Raw genomic sequence first — 27,650 nt, forward strand, 5'->3', positions numbered from 1 at the left:
TCCCTAACAGGACTTTTAGAGTTCTGGAATATAATAGACAAGCAGAGTCTGTTACTTTACCCACAGACATTACTCAAATCTCAGTACTTGACTCACTGTTGTTATTATTTACCATTTTTGTTTATCTTGGGGCCTTCCCTCAGTGTAAATGTCTTTTTTATGCAGATGTCACTGTAATTACAAGATCTGACAAAAGCCTGCCTGCTATTACAAAGGCTTGATAGGACAACTTTAAGGTACTGTGGAATTGGATAACCAAGAACAAGCAATACCTGATAATGGCTTTAACCACGACCCTAAATGATCCTAATGGCCTCTCTTCACATTTACTACCTCACAAAAACATTTGGGAATTGCACTTGATCTTCTACACACCACACAAAATTAATTACAAACAATGTGCTGCCACAACTCTAGATCTCACATAAAATATATAAGATGCTTAGTTCTGAATTACAGAGAGCTTTTGTAATCAATGCATTAATGCCCAGGCTAGAGTACTGTCTTCCTGTCGTTGTCTTGTGCTCACCCCAGAACTTTTCTCCCTGCTGATAAGTACAGAATACAAAATCATTCAGTTTATTTGTCCATTCAATCAAGAGGTAACACCATTGAACCACATTAACTAAATGCCATTGACTAACAGAGCATGCAACGTGTTTACTACCAGTTCAGGTTAATACACAACAGTTAAAGAGGAAAACACATTATTTCCTTTTGAGGACACAGCAGCAATTACTGTATTCAGACCACCACTGGCATAGGAACTACTAAATAGGTTCATAGGCAAGTTCTAGGCTAGCTGCTCTTTGGGGCCATTTTAAACCTAGCCAATTTCCTTTCTAATGGTGAGAATCAAACCCTGTACCTTATGTCTGTCAGGTAAATACCTTAACCATTTCCCAACCCCTTGTATCAAGGCCTGTACCTTATGTCTGTCAGGTAAATACCTTAACCATTATACCAATCCCCAACCCCAAAATCTCTACTTGTATCAAGATTACATCACCCCTGATGGGACTCTAACCCACAATCCCTGTCTTAGGATGCCAATGCCCCATCCGTTAGGCCACTGGGGCACAGAAGGTACCTTTCCTAAGCTAGCTGCAGCTTATTGGACTTCCATTCCTGAAGAAATTAGCACGATTGATGATTTGTTCACATTTATGAAAAAAATACTTAATAAGAAAAAGAATAGTCACATTTTGTAAAACAAAACAAATGCCATTGTTTCAGAGACATGAGTTTCTAGAAGGCCAGTGCTTGCTTGGGCTAAAGGGAAGTCTCTGTGTTCACCAGTGGGGAGTGGTTAACACTGAACATCCTGCCTGTCCCTGGAGGAGTGGTTACTACCTAGAAGCTGTAGTTTTATTGGCCATTTTGGGTTAATTCTAAACTCCTTGATCTCTCTCTCTCTCTTAAAACCCTACAACTCTCTTTTTACGCAGTTTTGCGCACTGAGCAGCGTCGGGCAGCACCGCCTAAACAGGTTTAAACTATTCCAGTTTCCACAAAGTCTGCTCTTCATTTTTTCCCTTAGAACTGTTCAAACCCTCAAAGTAATCACTCTATTCTCTTTCTAAAGCCCTGCAATTGCTCAGCTCTTATAAGGAAACACTAACTAACTAAAGCACTACACCCTCCTTGACTTCTCATAAGTATTAGGCTCCCGATTGGTCCTTCCTGATCAAGTGAAAAATCAGTTCCCTTCCCTAATCTGATGAGTAAAAAAAAGTTCCCTATACAAATCTGGTATATCCAAGAGTCAGTTTCAAGGTTACTCTCCAGTCCAGCTGGTGAATCTGGGAATTTTGAGGCAATGTTACAATTGCCTTATGTACACAGACAACCCTCTCCTCCTTCCAACAAACTCTAATACATGTGAGAGATGCAGTTGCACAGCAAAACTGGAGGCAGAGCTCTCTCAACCCAAGACTGGCACAGTCAGGCAGGAGGAAAAGGTAACCACCCACACCACAAATCCAGTCTCACACAGACCTATTGCATCTGCATATCCAACACATAAACACACAAAAACATACTCGGAGGCTCTAAATAAAAATCTGCCTAAACAGCAAAGACCTCCAAAGCAGATATCCAAGCAACAGCCACCCCTCAACAATACCCATGAATCACATATCTCACAAAATCAGTGTGCCTCATAGTCAAAGCCCTTAAGGCCAAACAACACAACAAATACACTTGTTATAAGGGACTCTATTGTCCGGCACACTGACGTCCCGCTCACCAGACTGAACAAGGAGAAGGTCACTGTAAGCTGCCTGTCGGGTGCCAGGATCTGCCACATAACGCAAGCACTCAGGTCACTCCAAAGCAAGTACAAGTATGACTCCGTCATTGTCCATGCTGGTGTGAATGAACTGAGATATACCTCCCTGGACTACATGAAAAGAGACATAGATGAGCTCTCTGACCATGTAGCCCAGGCTGGTATGACCCTGACCTTGAGTAGCATCTTGCCCTCACCAAGAATGATGCCACAGTATAAAGACAAAATGATCAGTTTCAACAATTGGCTAAAGTATTGGTGTCATTCAAAGGGGATCCAGTGTCTGTCTGCCTGGGATGACATGCTCGACAAGCCATGTTGCTTCGCTAGGGACGGCTTGCACCTGTCACCCTTAGGCTTTCGTATACTGGCCAAGGCTCTTGCCACCCCTATAGTGCCTTTTTTAGGCAAGGCTCAAAGGACAAACCCACCTCCATAGACAACCCAAGGATAAAAAAACTAAAGGTAATGCTACTCAATGCCAGAAGTCTAAACCTCAAGATGCATGCACTCGAGGCTCTCCACAGTATGGAGAAAATCGATGTCTGTGCAGTAACAGAAACCTGGTTCAAGGCTCCTGAGAGCACCCCAGCACTACCAGGTTATAACTCATACCATGTGTTTCGCCCCAAAACTTGGACGAAGCACAAAAGGAGGGGAGTATCTATATTCATCAAAGATACCTACACCTTCAGGTTAGTGGCACTGCACGAAGCATCAGAAACCATCCATGTGCAACTAACAGTGGGCAAAACTGCCTTTCAGTTTGTAGCCTGCTACAGAACACCCTCCTTATTACAGGAACCCCACTTGGCATTCCTGAGAACACTGGAGAATATGAAGGTCTCTCCAAACACTATGTTATTGGGTGACTTCAACTACCCAAGCATTGACTGGGAAAACTACTCAAGCCCAAACACCCTCGCCCAATGGTTCCTTGAATTTATAAACTCTAACGCAATGGAACAACTGGTCACCACTCCCACAAGAGGGAACAATATATTGGACCTGGTCATCACCAACATCGAGACTCTATGTTCCACACCAGAGGTAAACCCCTCATTGGTAAGATCAGACCATAAACAAATTTCCGTGGACATCCATATCCCGTCCCCACTCCCAGCCAAGGAAATCACTGTAAAGAATTTCTCAAAAGCCAATTTTGCACTTCTCAGGACTGAGGTGGAATCCTTCAAAGCCCCTGGGCCAGAGGATAATACAGCCCAATCCGCAGAATCCTTTACAAATGCATTCTATGAGCACCTGCAGGAATGCATGGATCATGCTATCCCAAATAAAATCAAGACTCACTCCTCCAAAAACAGGAGACCAGTCTGGTGGACCCTGGCCATAAATAAGCTATACAACAGAAGGAGGAAGCTACTACATGACAGAGCAAAATCCCAAAAAGGGCAGGCATCTCTGATCAGTATTAGCAAGAAACTTCGATCCCTCATAAAATCATCAAAGGCCAGCTTCGAAAGAAAAATTGCCCTAGACACTAAAGATAATCACAAGGCCTTCTTTAGTTATGTCAGGAACATGGGCAGAAACTCCCAGATATGCTCTGAATTGTTGCATAATGGTACAAAATATACCGAACCTACAGACATAGCCAACATCCTGGCAGACAGATTCAGTGCAAACTTCTCCCCCCTTCCCCCCCAAAGGAGCAAATGCCTATCCCAACTGAATGTAACCTCCCTGACATCACAGATGCACAGGTGAAAGCTGCCCTCTCCAAAGCAAAAAACACAGCATCTATGGGACCGGACAGTGTCCCAGGCTGTGTCTTACACGAGCTCCAAGAAGAACTGAACCCTCACATCAAGTCACTGTTTACACTTAGCCTTACTACAGGATATGTACCCAAAGAATGGCATACGGCTACAGTGGTCCCACTCTACAAAGGTGGTGCCACAACGGACCCTGGAAACTATCGCCCCATAAGCATGACTAGTCTGGTCTGAAAAGCTAAAGTATTATCATGGAACTCATAAACAAAGACATTGGGAGCCTCCAAACACTGGACCCTACCCAATTCGGCTTTGTTAAGGGCAGATCTTGCCTCTTAAACCTAGTTGATTTCTTTGAAACAGTTACCAAAGCCATAGATGAGGGTAAGATAGTCCACACAGCCTACCTGGACCTCGCAAAAGCCTTCGACACAATACCCCACTCGGGCATCATAAATAAGCTTACCAGCTTAAATATCAACCCCTATATCACATGATGGGTTGCAAACTGGCTCAGAGATAGAGCCCACATGGTCAGAATCGCAGGTGTCATGTCCAAATCCAAACCAGTTACAAGTGGCATCCCACAGGGCTCAGTCCTGGGACCTCTCTTGTTCGGTATTTACTTCTCTGAGGTTCAGGCTAACACGGGGGGATTATGGCTGACAAAGTTTGCAGATGACTGCAAACTGGGGGCCATAACAATCTCCAGCTGACACAAGCATCCTCCAAAAGGTTCTCACAGAAACGGATGCTTGGTGCCAGAGCCATGGCCTCAAGCTAAATGCTAAAAAGTGCATAGTCATCCCCTTTGGAAAAAACAAGGTTCCCACAAATTACCACATAGGTGGTAATCCATTAAGTATGGAAGAAGTAATTAGAGATTTGAGGACCACCATAGATAGTAATCTCTCCTTTGATAATCACGTTGCCAAAGTGGTTAGAAAGACCTTCTATATAGCCCACCTTATCATGAAAGGGTTCGCATCTAGGTCAAGAGAGGTCATTGTGCCCCTCTACTCGTCACTCATCAGGCCCATAACTGAATAAAATGCCCCTTTTGGGATGTACCTTACCCGACACCTGCAGCAACTGGACAGACCCCAAAAGTACCTCACCAAGAGGATCATGGGCTACAAACAGATGTCCTATGCAGCTTGACTAAAGAAACTCCAGCTCTACTCAGTTGCTTACCGCCTACTCAGAGGCGATCTATGCCTGACGTACAAAGCCATGTCAAACCCAAAATTAATGGACATGCTCCACCTCAAAAAATCCAAGTCCCTTAGAGCTACATGCTCCAGGGACCTAAACCTCAGCACAAAAATAAATAGGACATGCTGGAGGGACAGATTCATTTCCCAGAGGCTCCTCTCACTCTGGAATAGAATCCCAATTCATGTTAGACATAGCCCCTCGCTGACCCTCTTCAAGCGAAATCTGGACGTGTGGATGGGAAATTGCAAATTCACCCCTGGGATCTCTTCTGTGTCCCTGCTAGACAGAGGCACAGTAAACTAATCTTAAAAGGGTACCTTCTGTGACCTACTTTACAGAGGCACAGTAGGCTAATCTAATAGGGTGGCGGAAGCCAATACACTCTGGCTAGGCTTATAAATGCCCTAGGGCAGATAGCCTAGTATCTACCTATGAACCTATGAACACATACTATATCAAAGCTATGCATCAAAACACATAATTACACACAGTTCAGGTATCTTCCTTTTCTGTATGCAACTTTGATGGCAACTCTATTAAATTATGCATGTTGTATATATCTTCTCATAACTAATGCTATGTTTTATGTATACTTTTTTGCTAGCCTGTGTGCTAAACATATTTACTGTGTCTGTAGTCTGTGTTTAACTTTACTAATGTATGTTACCTACATTACAACTGAATATGTGGTATTTATTGTATTATTGCTGTAACTGCCCATGTGGATCAGTTGTGGCTGAAAAGGGACTTCAGACCAGTTCATTTACTTAGCTAATAAAGAAAAAAATAAATAAATGTACATATGCAATATTGGAGAGTTGGTATAATTGTACTCACTCCAGTACACTGCTCACAGCCACAATACACAACATTAATGAACAATCTGTGGAAATTGTAAATTGGCAAAACACTAAAAATAGGACCATGAAAGCTAACGTACATTTTTGCTGCCTCCATACAAAGTACTATGAGTGGTACCTTTGCTATCCAGATTACTACCAGTATACAATGGGTGGTACCTCTGGCTTGTTGGCCATGGATAAACTGGATCTATTCAGGACTTACAAGTCTGTCTCTAGACAAGAAGGAAATAATGTTACTGTCCCACACAGACATATTTAATTTATAATTTACAGCCAAGAACAAGGCTAGTCCATAGTTACTTGCTTGTATATAGTCCCTAGCTATTTTAGTAACACAAAGATAATACTGACACAGAAAGAAAGATAGGAAGGATTGCCCTCCATCAAACTTGTGATTGAAATGCATGAATGCCAACAGATGCGAAAGTTCTACCTGATCTATTAACTTCTAAATCTCCACAAGGATACTGTCCACTTATGCAGCTTTAATTCTTTTCAATGATTATTATTCTTTGGGACTTATCATGAACAATTTAAAAAGCCATTATTGCTGGGGTGCAGACAATTATGGAAGTAAAATGTCAATAGAGTACTATTGTATTTGCTCCAACTGCTAGAAAAAACGCTGTGTGTTTACCTTGACCAAGCATTAATTAGCATTTGTTTACCTTGATAGTTCAAGTATTAATTAGCATTTGTTTACCTTCATATAACAAGCATTAATTAGCATTTGTTTACCTTGATAGAACAAGCATTAATTAGCATTTGTTTGCCTTGATAGAACAAGTATTAATTAGCATTTATTTACTTTGATGGTCCAAGCATTAATGAGAATTTACTTACCTTGATACTCCAAGTATTAACTAGCATTTGTTTACATTGATAGTCCAAGCATTAATTAGCATTTGTTTACATTGATAGTCTAAGTATTAATTAGCATTTGTTTACATTGATAGTCCAAGTATTAATTAGCATTTGTTTACATTGACAGTCCAAGTATTAATTAGCATTTGTTTACATTGACAGTCCAAGTATTAATTAGCATTTGTTTACATTGACAGCCCAAGTAGGCTATGAGACCTCTTTTCAGTAGAAGGCCAGGGAGAAAGGTTTCACATAAAATTGTACATTAAGTTTACAAAAGGTTACAGTAATAAAAGCATTACGAAAATTTACCAGTTAATGGTTATAAAACAAAAAATGCATGTTACAGAAATGAGACGGTAATCTTAACTATTAAACCCAAAGAGGAAAAAATAAGACATGGTGAATGTAATCAAGTAGAGCTCTTACTGTGCAGAAATACCTCATTTGCAGTGTTCACGTAACAAACAAAACTAAAGGTCTTAAATGTACACAAGAGAAGACAGAGTAAGACTTGTGAGTAATCAGAAGTAAATAAGTACAGGTGCTACAGTACAGGGTACATTATAACAGAGGCTTTTAGGTTTACGCTTATGTACAGCACTGCCAGATGAGTAACTTGGCTATTGTAAAGAACAGAAGAATGGGGGGAAATACTTGCGCCATTTATAAGTTAGAAAAGTAGATCATGAAGTACATATGACTGGCAGTAACTAGATACAAGGCTACTGAGCCGAAAGCCATTCAGAGCATAGTCAAATACATTGGATGAGGTGCAGGAGACACGGAAGGTTTAACACGGGGGATAAGTTATAAGGTACTAGGAAGGTAAAGAGCGGGAAGACAGAAGGTTGTAAATAAAGGATGTCAATAAGAAAAAAAAATATTACATGAAAATGAAAGCAAAGAACTAAACCACAAAAGGAGATATTCTTAAAATAGTGAAGATTTATTTAACTTAGAAATGACCACTCAGTATCTGCAATTAAGTCAAAAACTGTCAACAAATGGTCATCATGGACTTTGCAGATGGACATTTAACTCCTACAAAAGGCATGGGTGTTAGTGGTGTAGTTTACCTTAGTTTCAAACTCTGTGTAAAAACACACTTTGCTTGACTTCAGAATCCCCTGAGGCTTTTCAAATGATGACCTTAAGCAAGCTGTCTCTGAAAACAAAGTCTTCCATGATTTATTTTATTTTTGATTGGGTGAGACACTTGGTTAGTCTATAAATTTGTATTGTTTATATCTCACAGACTGTCAAAAATGTATCAATCAAATCAATCAAATGGCAAGTGATTGGCTGCTGAGCGACAATGTGTGCTCAGTCAAAAAGAAAAAGAAATAAAGCCCCCCCCCCACAGCCCCTGCAAACTATATATCCCTACTCTGAGATAATAATACAGAGGGGAAAGGATAAATTCCTGACTGTACTGAAATCTCACATAGGAGAAAAGCCATCACATTTGATCAGTTGATTTTTAATTAGCTGTACCAGCATTTTGGCAGTTCAACAAGTCAACTTGTTGATGGGTTGAATGGAACCCAAATATACATACCTATATATGTATATGTACATATATATATATATATATATATATATACACATATGGGTCTACTTGAGTTGGACGAAAGACCAGAAGATCGAAATCTGGAACGCCACGGGAGTTTGAATTAACGCATTTCATGTTCTGCTGTAGGTAAGTGTGTGTGTGTGTGTGTGTGTGTGTGTGTGTGTGTGTGTGTGTGTGTGTGTGTGTGTGTGCGTGTGTGTGTATTTGTGAGGGGAAATGCTGTGTGTGTGTGTGTGTGTGAGGGACTGTACTGTGTGGGTGTGTGTTTGCCTTGTGTGTCTGTTTGTGCGATCTTGGAGTTAGCATATTAAAGTAGGGGGGGTGGGGGGTGCAGGGGGCTTGCCCCTCTGCCTATCATTAGTGTAGGGTGTTTTGTTTAGTAGTGTGGGGCAGTTGTGTGTGTGTTTTTGTGTGTTATGTGTGTTTTGTAAACTTACGTGTTTTTCAGTGTTCTGGGGTTTCACTGTTTTCGTCTCGGTGTTCTGCGTTTCGTTCTTCTGGTCTTTCGTTGTTACGAAGTAGACCCATATATATATATATATTTGTTTGTCCAGTCCTCTCATTCCTGGGTCACTTGTCAAAACAAGATCGTTGACAATGCAGACTGTAGCTCACCTTAATATCGCCGGGTTAGATTGCACTACTTACCAAGAATTATTGTATTTCAATGCACCAAGCAAAATAAGCTAAAACATGAATATAATGTTTTGACAAAGCTATCACAATAAATAAAGACAACTGCTTAGGCAATAATTTCACAGTTCTTCTGTCTATGAAATGTCTTATCAAGTAATTAAGACTTAATTTCTGAAAAATTCAAACTAAATTAGGGATCATGGTAGTTAGTTTTCTACTTATGACGGCAATGCAGTAAAAATCAAGAAATGTTTTGCTATCATTAATATGCTACATAGTGTCTCTAAATAGAGCTGAAATAATCTTGATATCAGTTTTCACATATATAGTAAACTCAATAATTGACCATAATGGCTAGTTTTGTTACCTATCAAACAGACTGAAAAACATAAAAGAATGTTTTGTTGCTAGAAAACTTAAAGGATTCTTAAACTTAACATATTTTTTTGTCTTCATCTACAGGGTACTTTATTCTGTAGATGCTCTGATTACTGTGACAATAGCTTCCACAATAAAGTTCTCAAATCTAAGGAGGATGAGATGGGAATCTCCATATGCTTTGCACACGGTAGTGGCTATATTTTTATCAAAAGAAAGGTCATTATCTACAAGTATTCCAAGGTCTTTTACTCTTTTGACAACTTTCAGCTGTTGGTTAAAATTAGTATGTAAAAGCTGTTTGTATGTGTGGAAGGGCTGTCAAATGCCAGAATACTCCATTTATTTTTACACTGAAGGGGCAAAGGCCATTTCCACAGCATGACTCAGATGTAATGTTAAGTGCTATTTGAACTAAGGTGGCTTTACTGAGGTTAGAAAAATCTTCTCAAGTTTGCACTCATCTAGATATCTAGTAAACCAAACTCAGGAGTCCGTTTTGAAGTCTGAGAAAAAAATGACAAAAAGAAGTGGTCCTCACACAGAGCCTTATGGACTCCACTGGTGACAGTGTCTGGTGGACAATAAGATTTTAACTTCTACAAGGACTGAGAGTGAGCTCCTCAGCTTTCTGGTAATCTTCTGTCATGTTCATGACTATATTATTTGTTATTGAGGAGTAGTTTCCATTTTAATTATGTGTAACTGCTGACCTTCATAGCTGTAAAAGGGGTATATGTTACACATTAGGATTGTTGATATATCAATATCTATCTATGGAAGCCCTTGAATTAGATGAAATCTGAGTTAGTTTACAACATGTTTGAGTACATTTTTCTGACAAGAAAGCTGTAGATATTGTAACAAGATTGCCATAATACCAGTATTGGGAAATATGCCCTTTCCCAAGTATTGTGCAATCTCGGAGTTAGTATATTTAAATAAGGTGTGCATGGGCCAAACACTGCTTTTTATTTGCATGCTCTGAAATTATGTCTCAGAGCATGAAGTGTATCAAGTTGATTTTTTTTTTTGTTGACATTTTGCATGTTGACTTTCTGGAGTTTTGAAGTAACTAAGTATTCATTACTTATGTATATGTATATGTATACAGGTTTACCAACAAAATCTCACAATACACTTGTGCGAGTGATTACTTATCTGACTTTAAATGTCGTAAAATCCAAATGCTGAATGATCATATAACCAAAAGTGTTAATTCAATAAAGTTGACAAGTCAGCAATGTCAAATTTACTGAAACTACCTGGACGTCCAGTTATGTCCTACTAACATTTTGCAGGGGGGCAAGACCCCTGCACCCCCCTATGTTGGGGGCGACCCCCTGCTACTTATATATACAAACTCAGAGATCGTACCACAGTGAGGGAAAGGGTAAATTTCCCAATTCCCATTATAGTGCAATCTTCACTGTAGAGTCTAACATTTAAAAATCGATGTTACAAAACCTTGGAAGAATGCCATTCGACCTTCCAAGTTCACATAACTGTCTTCCGATTTTTATGGCAAACCATGCATATGTATATGTATGTGTATATGTATATGTACATGTATATGGAGTTTGACTGTGACAGGTAATTTGTGATTTCTTATGTTAGGTTTTTAGCAATTTTCAAAGCACAAGTACCTACCCACTGGCAGCTGTTGGACACTCTAAATTGGTCCTAGGTGTGAATGTGCATGTGTGTGCCTTCTGTGGAAGGTTAGGTGCCAAGCTGGCAACATGATACCACAAAACTCCACTGCCAATTGTTCTGAGGACCATTGTTCTGCTGTGGCGATCTCTAATAGGAAAAGCTGAAAGGATTCATAATTCTATTACTTCTCTCCAGATTTCACATGATACAAATCTGGAACTGGTTGAACTCCTAGTTACACTCAATAATAAAATGAATTATTACATTATATCCAATTACAGATCCATCTAGGACCCCTTCTAACTATGTAGTTAGAAAAAATAGCAGTTGGACTAAATTGTTTTATTATGGATGACTTCAACATCCACATGTAAATTAAATATTTACAATCAATAACAAGTATACCCAAAGATTTCTGGACTTTTTAAATTCCAGTGCATTAGGCCCAAACTATCTAGCTACCAAACAGAGGTGTTGATCTTTTTTCTTCTTCTTGATCCTGTCCTCACACCTGTTACCCCCTCCCTAATCAAATCTGACCATCTTGCTGTGATCTTCTCTTAGAAAGTCTGTTTTGTGGCCTCAATAATGCCTGTATATTCAGTGATTACTTCTAGGTCAATTATTTACTATTTACTAATGTTTTTGACAATCCAATTTGGTATCACTCCTCAACAAATCATGTAACTGAAGAGGCTCTTAATTTTACTTCCTCTAGGATAGATGTAAACTAAACCCATGTGGTGGAATGACCACATCAACAAAGTATAATGAAAACATCAAACTCCTGCCCATTATTTTAAGATGCTCAGTTCATAACTATAAAAGGAATTTAAAACTGGAAATTGTACCTCTCAAGCTTACCATTAGAAAATGTAAGCCCAGCTATGAACATAGGATTTCAACTAATTCAAAAGGTAACAGTAAGGCATTCCCTTAACTGTATTAGGAAGGTTAGAAGTTACCTATAATTTTTTTACTGAACTTATCTCAAATTGAAATGCCTTCTCTGACCCCAAGGACATTAATAATATTCTTGCAGACAAAGTCTCTTTCGACTTCACTCCATCCACCATCTTCCCTCTCCCTTCCATTCCCCCTCATACCCTCCCACCCCCAAATCAATTTGGACCAAGTTCTTTTGGCATGTTTCAAAATTAAAAACACTACTTTCATTGGTCCTGACGATATCTCTGGATTCCCACTGAGAAGAGTAAAGGCCTACTTAGCAAAACCACTCCACCAGTTCTTCAACCAGAGTCTCTTCACAAATTATTCATAGGTAAATACTAGGATAGCTGCCCTTATGGGCTATTTAAAGGCCAGCCAATGTTTCCTCAAAGGTGAGAATCAAACCCTGCACATTGGGTCTGTGATGTAAAAACCTAAATCATTATGCCAACCCTCCCTGTCCCCAAGTCCTTGACTACTGTATCAACTCTAAGGCGTGTGTTGTCAATATGATAGTTACCAGGGATGGATGACTTCCCAAAGGATAATAATATGCATTTCTTGGCATTTACTGTTAGTCCATGGCTCTGACACCACTTGTTTGTCTGTGTCAGCTCTTACTGGAGAACATTTGTGTTGGTGGGCAATTCAATGACAACTCCTAATTTGCAATCATGTGCAAATTTAGTCAGCCAGAGACTACTGACATTGTCCTTGACTTGAGAGAGGTAAATGCCAAAAAAGGAACAGTCCCAGCACCAATCCCTGAGGGACTCTGCTTGTGACTGGCCTCCTTGTAGAGGTGGACTCCCCAATTCTATCTTCCTGGGTCCTGTCTGTGAGCCAGCTGGCTATCCACCAGGTGACATAAGGGTTTGAACCTAAAGTTTTTCAACAATACCTGAGTGGAGTATTTTGTTAAATGTCTTGTCCAAATCAAGGAAGGCAGTGTAAACCATTTTGCCCTCATCTATTGCTTTGGTGACCTTCTCAAAGATGTCTAACAGGTTGAGTAGGCATGACCTATCCATGATAAAATGAAATGAGGTTGGGTCCAGTGTCTGGAAATTTCTATGTCATTACTGATCATTTTCATGATAATTCTTTCCATGGCTCTGCATATAAGACTAGTGAAATTTACGGGTCTATAGTTTCAAGGTTTTGTAGATGGCCCAACTTTGTGCAGAGGGATGACTGTTACTATCCTCCCTTCATCTGGCATGAAGCCTGTTTAGAGGCTACAGTTAAATAGCAATTCCAGAGAACATGATAGATCATGTTTTATCCTACTTGGAAGGCATCCTGGGATATTGTCTGGGCACACTGATGCAGTGTTCTTGGCCTTAGAGAGATCTTTTAGGAATTGTCCCTAGTGACAGCAGGGGGAGCTACATTTGATGATATTTCCTGTGGGAAGGTTGAGTGGGAGAGAGGGGTAAAGTTGGAGCTGAATTTGTCAGCCAATAGGTTTGCTATATCTTCTGGCTCAGTATACGTGGCTCCATTTACAATGAGCTCTGCACACAATTATGTACTGCCTTTGAGGTTGCAGACAGCTAAATAATGCCTGGTGGTTGTCTTTGGTCTGGGAGGCCAAATTTACCTCAGATTTTGCTTTGGTAGACTTTATTTGTCCTCTGAGTTGTTTGTTTAATTTGATGAGTGTGCTTTTATCTTAATGGGTGCTGCACCTTCTAATGTTTGCCATGACTTTTTCCTTCTGTTGTACAGCCAATTGATGTTGTGATCTCACCAGGGTGGCATGTTTTTTGAGTTAGTTCTGTACTTCTTCCTGGTGGGTACAGCTACCTCTATGCAGCTATTAGCATGCTTGTATAGGGTTTCTGTGAACATTTCTGCATAGGCAGCAGGGTTCTCATGGTTTACTGGGGCTTGAAATGTTGCCAGGTTGTCACTTAATAGTAGGAAGTTAGCATTAGAGTAGTTCCTGAATATTCCACAGTTAGCTGGGGTCCCAGCTTTTATTTTTTTTTCAAAGGAGACCATTTTGTGGTCTGAATTTACCAGAGAAGACATTACACTAGGGGGTGTGCAGCACTTTCCCATATTAGTGAGGACCAGATCCAGTATGGCTGCACCCCTGGTTGGTGTACTGACAATCTGGTCCAGGGGGGTTGTGTTTACAAAATCCAGACGTCTCTGTGCCTGTACATTTGGTGATATATATGATTCCCAGTTAATAGTTGGGTAATTAAATTTGACAATGAATATGGTATTGGGGTGGATAATGACTGTTTCCAATAAGTTTAAATACATTGTATGGGTTTCCTGGGTTACAGAGCGGGACCTATAGCTTGCAGGGAATTGGTATTGGATTTTGCTTATATTGAATTGAACATGGAGAAGCTCAGTGCATTGTCCTGTTTGATCAGCCTGAAGAGATATTTATTTTTGAGGTAAATCAATATACCTCTCCCTTTAGTCCCTGTCTGTGTAGTAGCTGGTCAGAATGTGTGAAATGCATTATAACCTTGCACTATCAGTGGGTCCTCCCTGGCTTTAAACCATGTCTCAGTGATCGCACAGACATCAGCATTCTCTAGGGTGAAGAGAGCTTGTAAGGAGTGGAGATTTTGTTTAGACTTATAGCACTGAGCAGTATCACCTTTAGATATTCTTGGTTTTGATTTGCTATGTAGGAAGTACTTTCAGTTTGGCATTGCCTAAAAAGGCACTATGGGGGAGGACGATGTTTTAGCTAATATTCGAAAGTTGAGCATGGAGAGGTGCTGACCATTCCTGGCAAAGCAGCATAGTATATTAGCCATTTCCTTCCTTGCTGACAAACATTGCACCCCCTTAAAATGACACCAGAAACTAAGCCAATTATTAAAGTCAGTCATTTTTCATTTGTATTGTGGCATTATCCTTGGAGAAGATAAAATGTTGCTCCATGCTAGTCTCATACAAGTCTGGAACACATATTCTGAGAGCTCTATGATGTCTATAATCTAGGAAGGTATGTCTCAGGTCATTTACATCCACATGAACCAAGTCATACTTGTACTTGTGGTCCATTGACCTGAGAGTGTGCATAATGTGGCAGATCCTGGCCCCTGATAAGCAACTTACTGTGGCTTTCTCCTTACTCAGCCTAGTGAAAGGGACATCAGTGTGTCTCATAATGGAGTCTCCAATGACCAGAATGTTGGACTGTATGGTGGCTTGCCTTATGGGCTTAGAAGTAGGGGCTCCATGAGATGTGTCTGTATGTGTTCATTTGGGTATTTAAGTGTGCATTCTGGGCTGCTGTAGGTGTTTGTTATGTACTTCATCTAGGAGGTCCTTGGTGTTTAGGAAGGTTATATTTAAGTGCCTCAGCATATGTGGGTCTATGTGTCTGCTTTGAATTGCATGTGATGGGTGCAGTGTGTGTACTGCGGACAACCTTACTGACATCTGGAGTGCTTTTATGTGAAAGCTTTACCTCCACTGACATTGTGTAAAAATATCTCAATATATCTCTCACATACCTATCAGTTTGTTTGAGAATTAACTGGTTATTAGTAAACATGAGGCACTTTTTACATTGGCCTTTACAATGCCCATATCCTCCATGCTGGCAACAGAGATAGTGGGAAGTTCATATCCATGGCAAAAGACCCTTTTTTACTGATTAGATAGTACAGTGAGAATATAAAGTAATGTCAGGACTATCCAGCATGCAACTCTGGGGCAGTGCTTGTCACTGAAAACTAGTTGTTCTGTGTGCAACTAGGTATGGTGAAATTTCAATGGTGCTTCTACAGGAAAAATGTCAACTCAAGGTGTCTGTGGCTATACTGGGCACTGCCAAACACTTGAGGCGAACTGATAAGTACAACCTGATGATTTATGGATGAAGTATTTAGACAGACATTCTAAAGTTAGAAGCAAATCAAGCAGTACTTCCTGAAAAGAAAGGAAGCTTGTCAAGAATGATGAAAGGAGAGGATCAAAGGAAGTTACTAGGCTACTGGCCCTGAGGCCCTTATAACCCTAGCCAAGAGTTTAGCCCACGTTTAGACAAGTCAGCACCCAAAGCCTCTATCCAGCAGGGACACAGGTGGAAACCCAGGGATGTATTTTCTGTTTCCCATCCAGTTATCCAGGTTGTGGTTCAAAAGGGATAATGAGGTACTCTCCTTGACCTGGGGAGGCTGTCTGTTCCACAGATGTAGAAGTCTCATTGACAAAAATCTGTCCCGTCAACAAGTCCTACTGATGCCACAGACCAGGTTGAGGTTGCGCGTGCATGTTACTCGAGTGGAGCTTGACTTGTGGATATGCAGCAGTCCCATCAAGGCAGGGTGTGAGATTGTTTTGTATGCCAGAGGTCACCTCTGAGGAGTCTGTATGAAACTGGGTAGAGGGATAGGGCTTTTAGCCTATCTGAGTAGGGTAGATGTTTGAGGCCCTGGAATCTTCTGGTGAGTAACCTTTGTGGTCTCTCCAGCTGCTGCTTTGCGAGGTACATGCCAAAGGAGGCATTGTACTTGATAACTGGCCTTATAAGGGAAGAATACAGGGATGTTATGACCTCCTTGTCCCTGGATGAGCTACCCTTACTTATGAGGTGGGCCATGTAGAAAGCTTTCTGTACAGTGGAAGCAATATGGTGGTCAAAAGTCAGGTTGCTATCAGCCTGGGTGCCCAAATCCCTCATGACTGATTGCGTGCATAGGACATTGTTAATAATGTGATAATATGTGGGGAATTCACTCTCCCCAAAGGGGATGATGATACATTTTTTGGCATTCAGCTTGAGGCCATGTTTCTGGCACCAGTTATTTTGTTTAGGTGAGACCCTCTTGGAGGATGTCCACATCACTTGGGGAATGAATGACTGCACCCAGCTTGCAGTAATCTGCAAACTTGGTCAGCCATAGCCTGCTGGTTTTGGCCTGCACCTCAGAGTAGTATAGCCCGAATAACAGAGGCCCCAAGGCCGATCCCTGGGGTACACCACTGGTTATGGGTCTACTGCTTGAGCTGGCTTTTCCTACTTTAATTACGTGGGTTCAATCAGTGAGCCAGTTTGCTACCCATCTGATAACATATGGATTGATGTCTAGTTGAGAGAGTTTACCTATTATGCCTGAGTGGGGAATAGTGTCAAAGGCTTTGGCCAGGTCAAGGTAGGTAGGCAGTGTGCACCGTCTTCTCCTCGTCCATGGCTTTGGTGACTGTCTCAAAGAAGTCGACCAACTTTAGCAGACATGACCTCCCTGTGATGAAGTCAAACTGTGTGGGATCAAGTGTTTGGAGGTTGCCAATGTCCTTGTTAATGAGGTCCATGATCATCCGCTCAATGGCCTTGCAGATCAGGCTAGTTAGGCTGATGGGTTTATAATTTCCCAGATTGGGGGGATCTCCAACTTTGTGTAAAGGGATGAGAGTGGCTGTCCTCCACTCAGCTGGGATGAAGCCAATACTCAGCTTTGGTTGAATAGGGTGCCTAATGGTGCTGCAAGTTCCTGCCTGGCTTCATGTAGGATGCAGCCTGGGATGTTATTGGGTCCCACTGAGGCTGTATTTTTTCCCTTTGAGAGGGCAATGATGACCTGTTCCCTAGAGATAAGGGAAGGGGGGCAGGTACTGGGGATGTCCTGATTTACTGATGGGGGGACAGAGGGTTGAACTTTATGCTGAATCTGTCAGCCAGTAGATAGATTATATCTGCAGCATTTGTGTATGTGGTGTCATTGACCACCACCTGGAATGCTGTTATTTAGCTGCTTCTAGTGCTGGTCTCACCACAGCTTCATGCTGCTGGGATACAATGCTCTTTAGCTCCTTCCCTCACCGGAAGCAAAACAGTACCACCAATCCCAAGATGAGAAGCAGCCCATAGTCTGTTTGGTGATCCACAGTCTTGTCCAAGATGATGTAAGGGTCTGTAGACTTGTTGCAGCCTTTTCATGGTAGATGCCTTTAACAGCAACCAGACCAATCAGGAAAGTCAAGCACAAGAACTCACTTCCCAACTGGAAGCAGTCAGGAATCAATAAACTCTGTTCTTTCTCTCACCAGGAGCAGAATATAAGCACAAATTCCAAGCTGGCACCTATGAAGCAGTTATTAGGCTTTCTGGTAATCAGTACTCCCCACAAAATAATGCCCCATGCTCCTTCTTTCACCAGAAGCAAAACAAAAGCACTAATCGCAAGATAACTACTGAGTGGCAGAACGTGGGGTCTCCAATAACTGGTGGTCTTGGAGCAAACATTGCAGATTTTAAAGGTAGGTTTGAAAATGGATTAATATCCTAAGAGCTGTAGTAAGCAGTTAGACATGAAAGAGGGGGTAACTTAGTCTTTTGCTATCTAAGTGGGGAACCACTAGTTTTAAAAGAGCAAGACAGATTGGAAGGGGGTAGCAGAATACAAGTAAAACACAGTGTAAAGAAAATAAATCACAATATGCAAAACAGAAGGCAGTAAAGCAATACAAAATACTAGAAAGCAAAAAAAAAAATTAACCTTTTCCTCACAGCAATTTGTGGCAGAGTCTGGGTGACTTTTCAGGAAAGCATGTCCCCAAACAGTGTAGAACAGAAATTCTGGTGCCATTACACAAAGATGGCCCCTCTAATGACACTAAGAATTGCATGCTTATCATTTTGTCTAGTATTATTTGCAAGGCCTTGGAATAATGTAAAGCTGAACAACTAAAGAATGATATAGGTGACCTTACATTCCTGTATATACATCAGTCTGGCTTTGTAAAAGGCAAACAGTGCCTGCTAAACCTGGTTGAATTTTTTATAAGGGTTACTGAGGCCATTCAGGGCTATTTGCTATAGACAGAAAAATGTCTATAATAATGTCCCACAAGACTCTTTCTTGGGTCCCCTGCCCTTTGGTATATATATTTCTGTGACATAAAAGCCAGCATCAAGGGACTATGGCAAATCAAGTTTGCTGATGATTGCAAACCAGAGATAGTTATATCAAATCCCACTCTGATACTCAAATTCTCCAAAAAGGCTTGACCAAACAAATTCTTAGTGTACTAATCATGGGCTTACCCTTCACACCATGAAATGTAGCATAGTTCATTTGGTAAATCAAGCACCACTACTGCTTGATATATAGGTAACATTTCACTTAATTTATCATCCGGGACTAAGGTACTAATGTCGATAACAGACTCTCTTTTGACCCCCATGTGTTGTGGTTAGAAAATCCTATTTTCACATCATAACCTTCCTGGCATCTCCTCAGGGTCCAAAGAAGTTATAATGCCAGTTTATTCATCCCATAATAGGCCCGTCATTGAATATAATGCACCCTTTGGCATGTACCTCACTGACTAAACCAGCCTGAAAAGACCTCAACATTTCATCACCAAAAGCATCTCAGGTCTCAGTACTCTCAGTTACCCTGATACTACTCTGCTCAGTGTCATGCAGACTCCCGAGGGAGGATCTCTGCTTAGCTTTCCATGCCATGAATGACCTAGCACTATTTGAACTCCTACACCCACTAAACCAAACGCCCGATCTGCATACCTAAACTACGCTATCACATCAAGATAAAACGGCATGACCGATACTTAACCCAACGTATACCCTGTTTATGGAGTAGGTTATCCTCGTCTATCAAGCAGAGTAATTCCACGGCAACCTTTACAACAAGTCTGAATGACTGGCTGGATGACTGCAAATTTTCACCATGAATGTGTAGAGAAAATCTACTTAATGGGGGTAACCCAAGTTTCCCACCAGTACTGGGTGATGTGGCTGAGCTTCTTTATGGTCTCTTTTGGCAGTAAGCTTAGTAATCTGTAAAAGCTTGACTTGGCTTCTTTTAAATGTACCAAATTCTTTGGCTTTCAGTTCATAGATAGAGCTCCATCAGGCTGCACTATAGAGATGGGGCTTTGAAAATTACATTTTTTAAGTGAATGCACATTAATGTTACATACAAAAAGTCATACAAATATTTTAACAAAAATAGAAATAAAAAAAAATGACTACTTACAGTTCTCAAGACAGAGTTCTCTCTCTCTAGAGTGATGCAGTCCTGCAAAACAAACATGTCTAGTTTCACCTTCGTTTTCAAAGAGGCATAAATGCAGATTCTGCTTAGCAATTAAACTACACAATGAACAGAATAAATGTAAAGTGACATGATGCAGTTTTCCTTAAATTACTGTACACTAAGAAGGCACAGCTCAACGAAATATCAAGTGTTCATATCCAGTAGGGAAGGAAAAGAAATGCCGCTGTAGACACAGCCTTAACTCACTGATTTACTCTAGCAATATCATACAATCATATCATCAGCACATACCTGAGTATAACATTTGTACACCAAACACACCAGTGTGAGGAGTTTATTTTGTATTGCTATACAACAACTAGAATTAACAAACAGTACAGTCTAAAAAGATCCGATGTTTTATTGCTCTTAGTAACTGAATGAGGACATTATAATAAATTAAATGACAGTATGAGAACTCACTCATTTTATATTTAAGTTTAGCAAAAGAACAGAAAGGACATACCATCGTGATCCAGTTTATACATTTAACAGTGCCTTTTTTCCTGTCATCAGTGCTCTCATCAATGTTAAAATGTAGGTTATAAGGCCTGTAGTATATAATGGTCTGCAGCATTAGGGGTGTTTCCATTAAAGAGATACATATCAAGTGATATGATTAGCAGTAGATAGTAGTAGATGAAGAGAGTCATGAATGGCAGTGGTGCAGCGGTAGCATTGTTGCCTCACAGCAAGAGGTTCTCTGGTTCGATTCTCGGCTGGAGTGCCTTCTGTGTGGAGTCTGCATGTTCTCCCTGCATTTGTGTGTTTTTTCTCTGGGTGCTCCGGTTTCCTCCCACATTACAAAGACATACATCTGGAGCGTTTCTTCCCAGGCCTCCAATGCAAAATGGCTTGATTCCAAGTCAGACTTTCCCGGTTAACAAATGTTAAATAAAATAAATAAATGTGCTCAACCACATACCTTTCAACATGCAGACATCAAAAGCAGGCATAAAGATTCTGGAAAAGTAAGCTCATGTAACCAAAACTCTGTGAACACATAATTATCATATCCTTTGCATTCCAAACGGCAGATATCTCCTGCCATATCCAGAAGAATTGTGGAAAACTACTCAGAACACAAGTTTAAAAAATAGGACCAGCAAATGGCAGAAAAGTATAAGCATTTTATCCTGTATTTATTATGAAAAGACAATGCTGCAGAAAAATATTCCTTCTCGCTGTGTTTTTATTCAGATTTTCTAGACTCAGACAATAAAGTAGTACTACCTCAAGAAAGCTTAGAAAAATAGTACTCATTTTCTTTGAAATGTATCCTGAGCAACTTAAACCTGTAGTGTAACAGCAAAGGCCTGATAAAATCTTTATATCAGTGGGTTTAATCTGATAGAAAAAAAAAATTTAAGTAAAACAGCTAACTCTCCAACAGAGCTATCCCACAGCAAGCCTAATATTGGAATACTTAAAAACTGACAACACTTCATATTTCATAATAGTACAGATGAAGCCCACAGTTGCTTCATGTAAGTCAACTCATAAAACATGCACACAATGCACAATATATACATGTAGATATGTACACATATTACACCTACAGAGACATGCACACTCACACATATACTTGCATTTTTAAGTGCCCCTCATATAAAAGGTGACTTAACTGGAGAATAGCCAACATCTAGATCGCTTTACCAATACAATTATCGGCAAGATGTTCCCCCAAAGCTTGAGCATATCTCACCAGAGGTGTTCTGCCTCAGCTGCAGCCTCTGACCATGGGTATATCCCAATGGAGGCATTGTACTTTTGTTACGGTTACTTATGCTAAGCATAACCCAAGCAGTGGTACTGCTTTACATATTTTTTTATTCAGTTTGATGACCAGGGTAGAGCACTGATCCAAATGGACTTATTTCAGTCCCAGCCTGAACAAATATAAGTGACAACAGGCAAGTAAGTTAACAGGAAGTATTATGAATATAAACAAAATGTTTTGTGAAGACAGCACTAAATCAATAAAGGTAATAATCACAAAGTTCACAGTACAGGGAATGACAAGAAAAGAGGGAAGGAGAAGAAGAGTAAAATAGTGAAGGGATAAAGCAGAAAGTGTACAATATAGCAAAGGTACAGTAAAAGTACACAAAAATCAACTATTACACTATATATATATATATATATATATATATATATATATATATATATACACAATGTGAAGAGATCTCGCATATTAGTGTGGGAAAAATAAAGGTGCCTGCCTGCTGAAACAGAAAGTGCGGAAATAGGTGATGTACCCACAGGGAAATGTGCACATAATGCAAATGCATGCATATATATATATATATATATATATATATATATATATATATATATAGATAAATACATATATTGTACCCTCACACACATGCATACTAATATATATACTTGTATTTTTAAGTGCTGTTCAAAATTTCATCTTATACAAAATGTGATCTAACTGGAGAATAGCCTCCATCTGCCTGGCTTCACTGTATTTGTGTTATGGTCTCTACCTCTGGGCATATCCCAGTAGAAGTGCTACACTTCTGTAGTGCATGGAGCACTGTGATGACAGTACAAAACGGTTAAACTACATCCTAGCTAGCAGGATACTAGACCTTAACAATACTTAGAAGGGTGGTTAACAACTGTTTTCTGATAATAATTCTGTAACCCAAACAACGCAAAAGAAATGTGAAATTAAAAGGCTCTGATAGTGATTCTGTGATCCACACTACACAAAAGAAAGGTAACATCTAATGTCTCTGCCAGTGATTCCATGCCTCACAATACACACCTGTACTGTGGCAGCAACATTGTTTGCAAGCTACTTTACCTATATATATATATATATATATATATATATATATATATATATATATATATACGGGTTTTAATCTGATAGCAGGCAACTTACATGTCTATACATAGAGCTATCACTTTTAGATGGAAACCAAAGCAAATGTCCAAAACCTCAAAACAACACAAAGCTCAAGTACACGAACCACACCAACTAGTATTCGATATTCTTAACGCAAAATCAGTTTATTCGTCCACAATGTATCAAAGCGTTTTCGCCAGTCCCAATAGACAAGCTTCCTCAGAGAAATAAAATGCTTTAAAAAATGGCGCTCTTTATACACATAAAATCTCAATCTAATTAGTATGAGATGCACGTCACTTCCTTGCAGTGTGTTGTTAGCCATTCTCACATTGCTTTTTTATTTTTTGTATATTAATGTAAGAATTATATAAACACACACATCATACTTCCTGTACAACGAGCTAGACGTATGAATATAGAATAATCTAAAAGTTAAAAACAATTAAAAAGTAACAAAGAATAGTAATCATAAAATAACTTCCTGCGAATAATATCTATATACTCCAACTACTCGCTCCTTAAATTACACTTCTTCTAGAAGCCACAGTTTATTACTTATCAAATGTGGCTGTTAAAAGCCATTAGTTATAATGTATGAGTGTTAAATAAATTCCACTCTTGGACTATTTTTCATCGTAAGGAAATTACTATCCTTAACACCAAATACATAAAGAAACCCATAATGTTCTTAATAATACCCCAAAATCATTTTTTACTCTATGTAGGGCTATTACAGGCATAGTAAACATTCTTTATATATTTTGTCCTCTATTTTTTGTCGTCGGAAAATCAATTCCTAACAACAAGGCAAATAAAGGGCATAAATGAGTCTATAATAGACTTGTCGGCAAAACTTCACCTCAATATAAGCGTAGGCATATCTTTCTAACACCCTTGTGGACAAATAATTGCCCAAATATGCCAGACTTTAAATAACATCTGAGATAATGTAACAATAATCTATACCCTTAAGTGCTGACTAATGTAGTCAAGCATAGTGTGTAACCTTTATATTTGTACACCCCTAATTGTCCCATGTATATGTCACTAAGCCTCATGCTCTATATATGAGAATGCCAGATGTCTGTCTTAGCTGTTACTAAATACCCCAATACTAGCCAATATATTCCCTGTTATTGAGTTATCTAAGATAACTTTTCAATTTAAGGAGGCAAGCAATATTACAATTGTCATTTAAACCAGGAGAGTTGAAGGCATTCAATTTTATTTGCCATTCCAACTCCCTGGTTTCAAGTCTAATGGGTATAGGTCCTCCTCTACTACTCTGTGGAATGTGATCAATAGCCATAAAATAAAATTTGTGTCCCATATGTTGGTCTATATGCTTTGCTAAAGCATTATCAAGGTTTTGTTTTCTAATGGCGTACATATGTTGGTAGATCCTCTCCATGAAACTTTCTATCTGTTTTCCAACATGGCAACTATCACAAGTGGCCAAATAAACAATAGACCTTGTTTCACAGTTTATTTTTTGTCTTATGGAATATCTTTTTCCATTAATTTGAAATGAACTGCCTGTTTTTACACAGCTGCACCAGTTGCAGCGTCCACAAGTAAATGTCCCTTTTTGTTTTGAAAAGGATTCTTCATTGTGGTTTCCTTCCAGTAGGGTTTTCAAATTCCTTCCCTTCCTATACACCACAGTTGGTTTTGTCCCCAATTTTTCTAGTAAAAATCTATTACTAGAAATAAGAGCCCAGTTCTTGTAAAGAATGGAATTAATTTCTTTGGATTCCATATTATATGTTGTAATAAAACTACGGGAATAGTTCCGTGTCTCTTCTTGAATATGTATTGAGGTGGATTCCAATTCAACATAATCTACCACAAGGGTATGTATAGACTCATTTTCACATCCACTCATTCGGGTGTTTAACAAGGGTGTGTAAAAACCATTCTCTCTCTTGTTCCTTACCTCCATTATCAATTCATTAATTAGTACTTCTGGGTAGTCCCTATTTTTGAACATGTCACAAAGAAGTTGACATTCAATATTGAACTTTTCCTCAGTACTACACATTTTTACTGCTCTAATCAGTTGACCTTTTATAATGGAGCGTTTCTGTTTGTGTGGATGTTGACTAGAGTAGTGGAGGAATGAATTACAATAGGTTGGTTTCCTATGTATTGAGGATATCAACAACCCATCTTCTAAATTCCTTTCCAACCTTACATCCAAATAGTCCATTGTAGTAGTAGAAAATTTGTATGTAAAACTGAAAAAATCTGTGGTGTTATTCATATATTCAATGAGTTCAGAAGCCTCATTTTCCGAACCCTTGAACATTATGAAAATGTCATCCAGGAATCTTGTGTAATAAACTATCTGTTGTTTATAGTTTTCATTTCCAAAAATGAAATATTTTTCCCAGTAGGCTACAAAGATATTAGCTACCGAGGGTCCACATGGTGACCCCATTGCAATGCCTTTTGTTTGCAAATAATATTTTTTATCAAACATAAAAAAGTTGGATGTGAGTATTATATCCAATAGGTCCGTAACTGTATCGATTTCATACATTTCATTTCAGGCCTTGTTGATCAAATAGGGCTCGTAATTCTGTTAAAAAAGAATCTTCAGCTAGAAGGCCAGTAGGAGCAAAGGAACTGCGCAGTCCCTTTGGGACAATTTTTTCTTTTAAACATTGGTTTAAATAACATATTTCCAACTGCAATTTCCTTAATTTCAGTAATTTCCTTACTACACCGAAGACACCTGTTATCTTCGGAATTCCGAAGATCCACAAGGACCTTCACCACCCACCTATGAGGGCACTCATAGATGCTAGATCTTCCATGACCTATCCATGTGCATGCCTAGTGGATACAATTCTTTCCAAATACATAAAAAAGGTCCCTTACATTTGTAAAGATTCATGGTCCTTTCTGTCAGCCATCAATGAGCTTCCTATAGATCCACTATGTAACTTTCTTACTATAGACGTAGTGGATCTTTATACATCTATTCCCCATTTGGAAGCCATTGAGTGGATAGGATCCTTTCTGAACAGTTTAGAGGTCCCGAGAAATGAAATCGACACAGTTACGGACCTATTGGATATAATACTCACATCCAACTTTTTTATGTTTGATAAAAAACATTACTTGCAAACAAAAGGCATTGCAATGGGGTCACCATGTGGACCCTCGGTAGCTAATATCTTTGTAGCCTACTGGGAAAAATATTTCATTTTTGGAAATGAAAACTATAAACAACAGATAGTTTATTACACAAGGTTCCTGGATGACATTTTCATAATGTTCAAGGGTTCGGAAAAGGAGGCTTCTGAACTCATTGAATATATGAATAACACCACAGATTTTTTCAGTTTTACATACAAATTTTCTACTACTACAATGGACTATTTGGATGTAAGGTTGGAAAGGAATTTAGAAGATGGGTTGTTGATATCCTCAATACATAGGAAACCAACCTATTGTAACTCATTCCTCCACTACTCTAGTCAACATCCACACAAACAGAAACGCTCCATTATAAAAGGACAACTGATTAGAGCAGTAAAAATGTGTAGTACTGAGGAAAAGTTCAATATTGAATGTCAACTTCTTTGTGACATGTTCAAAAATAGGGACTACCCAGAAGTACTAATTAATGAATTGATAATGGAGGTAAGGAACAAGAGAGAGAATGGTTTTTACACACCCTTGTTAAACACCCGAATGAGTGGATGTGAAAATGAGTCTATACATACCCTTGTGGTAGATTATGTTGAATTGGAATCCACCTCAATACATATTCAAGAAGAGACACGGAACTATTCCCGTAGTTTTATTACAACATATAATATGGAATCCAAAGAAATTAATTCCATTCTTTACAAGAACTGGGCTCTTATTTCTAGTAATAGATTTTTACTAGAAAAATTGGGGACAAAACCAACTGTGGTGTATAGGAAGGGAAGGAATTTGAAAACCCTACTGGAAGGAAACCACAATGAAGAATCCTTTTCAAAACAAAAAGGGACATTTACTTGTGGACGCTGCAACTGGTGCAGCTGTGTAAAAACAGGGAGTTCATTTCAAATTAATGGAAAAAGATATTCCATAAGACAAAAAATAAACTGTGAAACAAGGTCTATTGTTTATTTGGCCACTTGTGATAGTTGCCACGCGTACTATGTTGGAAAAACAGATAGAAAGTTTCGTGAGAGGATCTACCAACATATGTACGCCATTAGAAAACAAAACCTTGATAATGCTTTAGCAAAGCATATAGACCAACATATGGGACACAAATTTTATTTTATGGCTATTGATCACATTCCACAGAGTAGTAGAGGAGGACCTATACCCATTAGACTTGAAACCAGGGAGTTGGAATGGCAAATAAAATTGAATGCCTTCAACTCTCCTGGTTTAAATGACAATTGTAATATTGCTTGCCTCCTTAAATTGAAAAGTTATCTTAGATAACTCAATAACAGGGAATATATTGGCTAGTATTGGGGTATTTAGTAACAGCTAAGACAGACATCTGGCATTCTCATATATAGAGCATGAGGCTTAGTGACATATACATGGGACAATTA

General features: G+C 39.3%; 1 protein-coding gene across 1 annotated transcript in view; it reads right to left on the reverse strand.

The window, feature by feature from the left end:
- LOC122812560 (connector enhancer of kinase suppressor of ras 1-like) overlaps positions 1 to 20,192 on the reverse strand; it is a 719,099-nt gene extending 698,907 nt beyond the window's left edge. Inside the window, exon 1 of the mRNA XM_044084817.1 lies at positions 20,154 to 20,192. The gene's annotated coding sequence lies outside the window, so the exon portion shown is untranslated. The remainder of the gene's footprint in view (positions 1 to 20,153) is intronic.
- Between the last annotated feature and the right edge of the window lie 7,458 nt (positions 20,193 to 27,650).

Source organism: Protopterus annectens, chromosome 1.part1, assembly GCF_019279795.1.
Source record: "Protopterus annectens isolate FY-2018-M chromosome 1.part1, PAN1.0, whole genome shotgun sequence".
NCBI classification, from domain to species: domain Eukaryota; kingdom Metazoa; phylum Chordata; order Ceratodontiformes; family Protopteridae; genus Protopterus; species Protopterus annectens.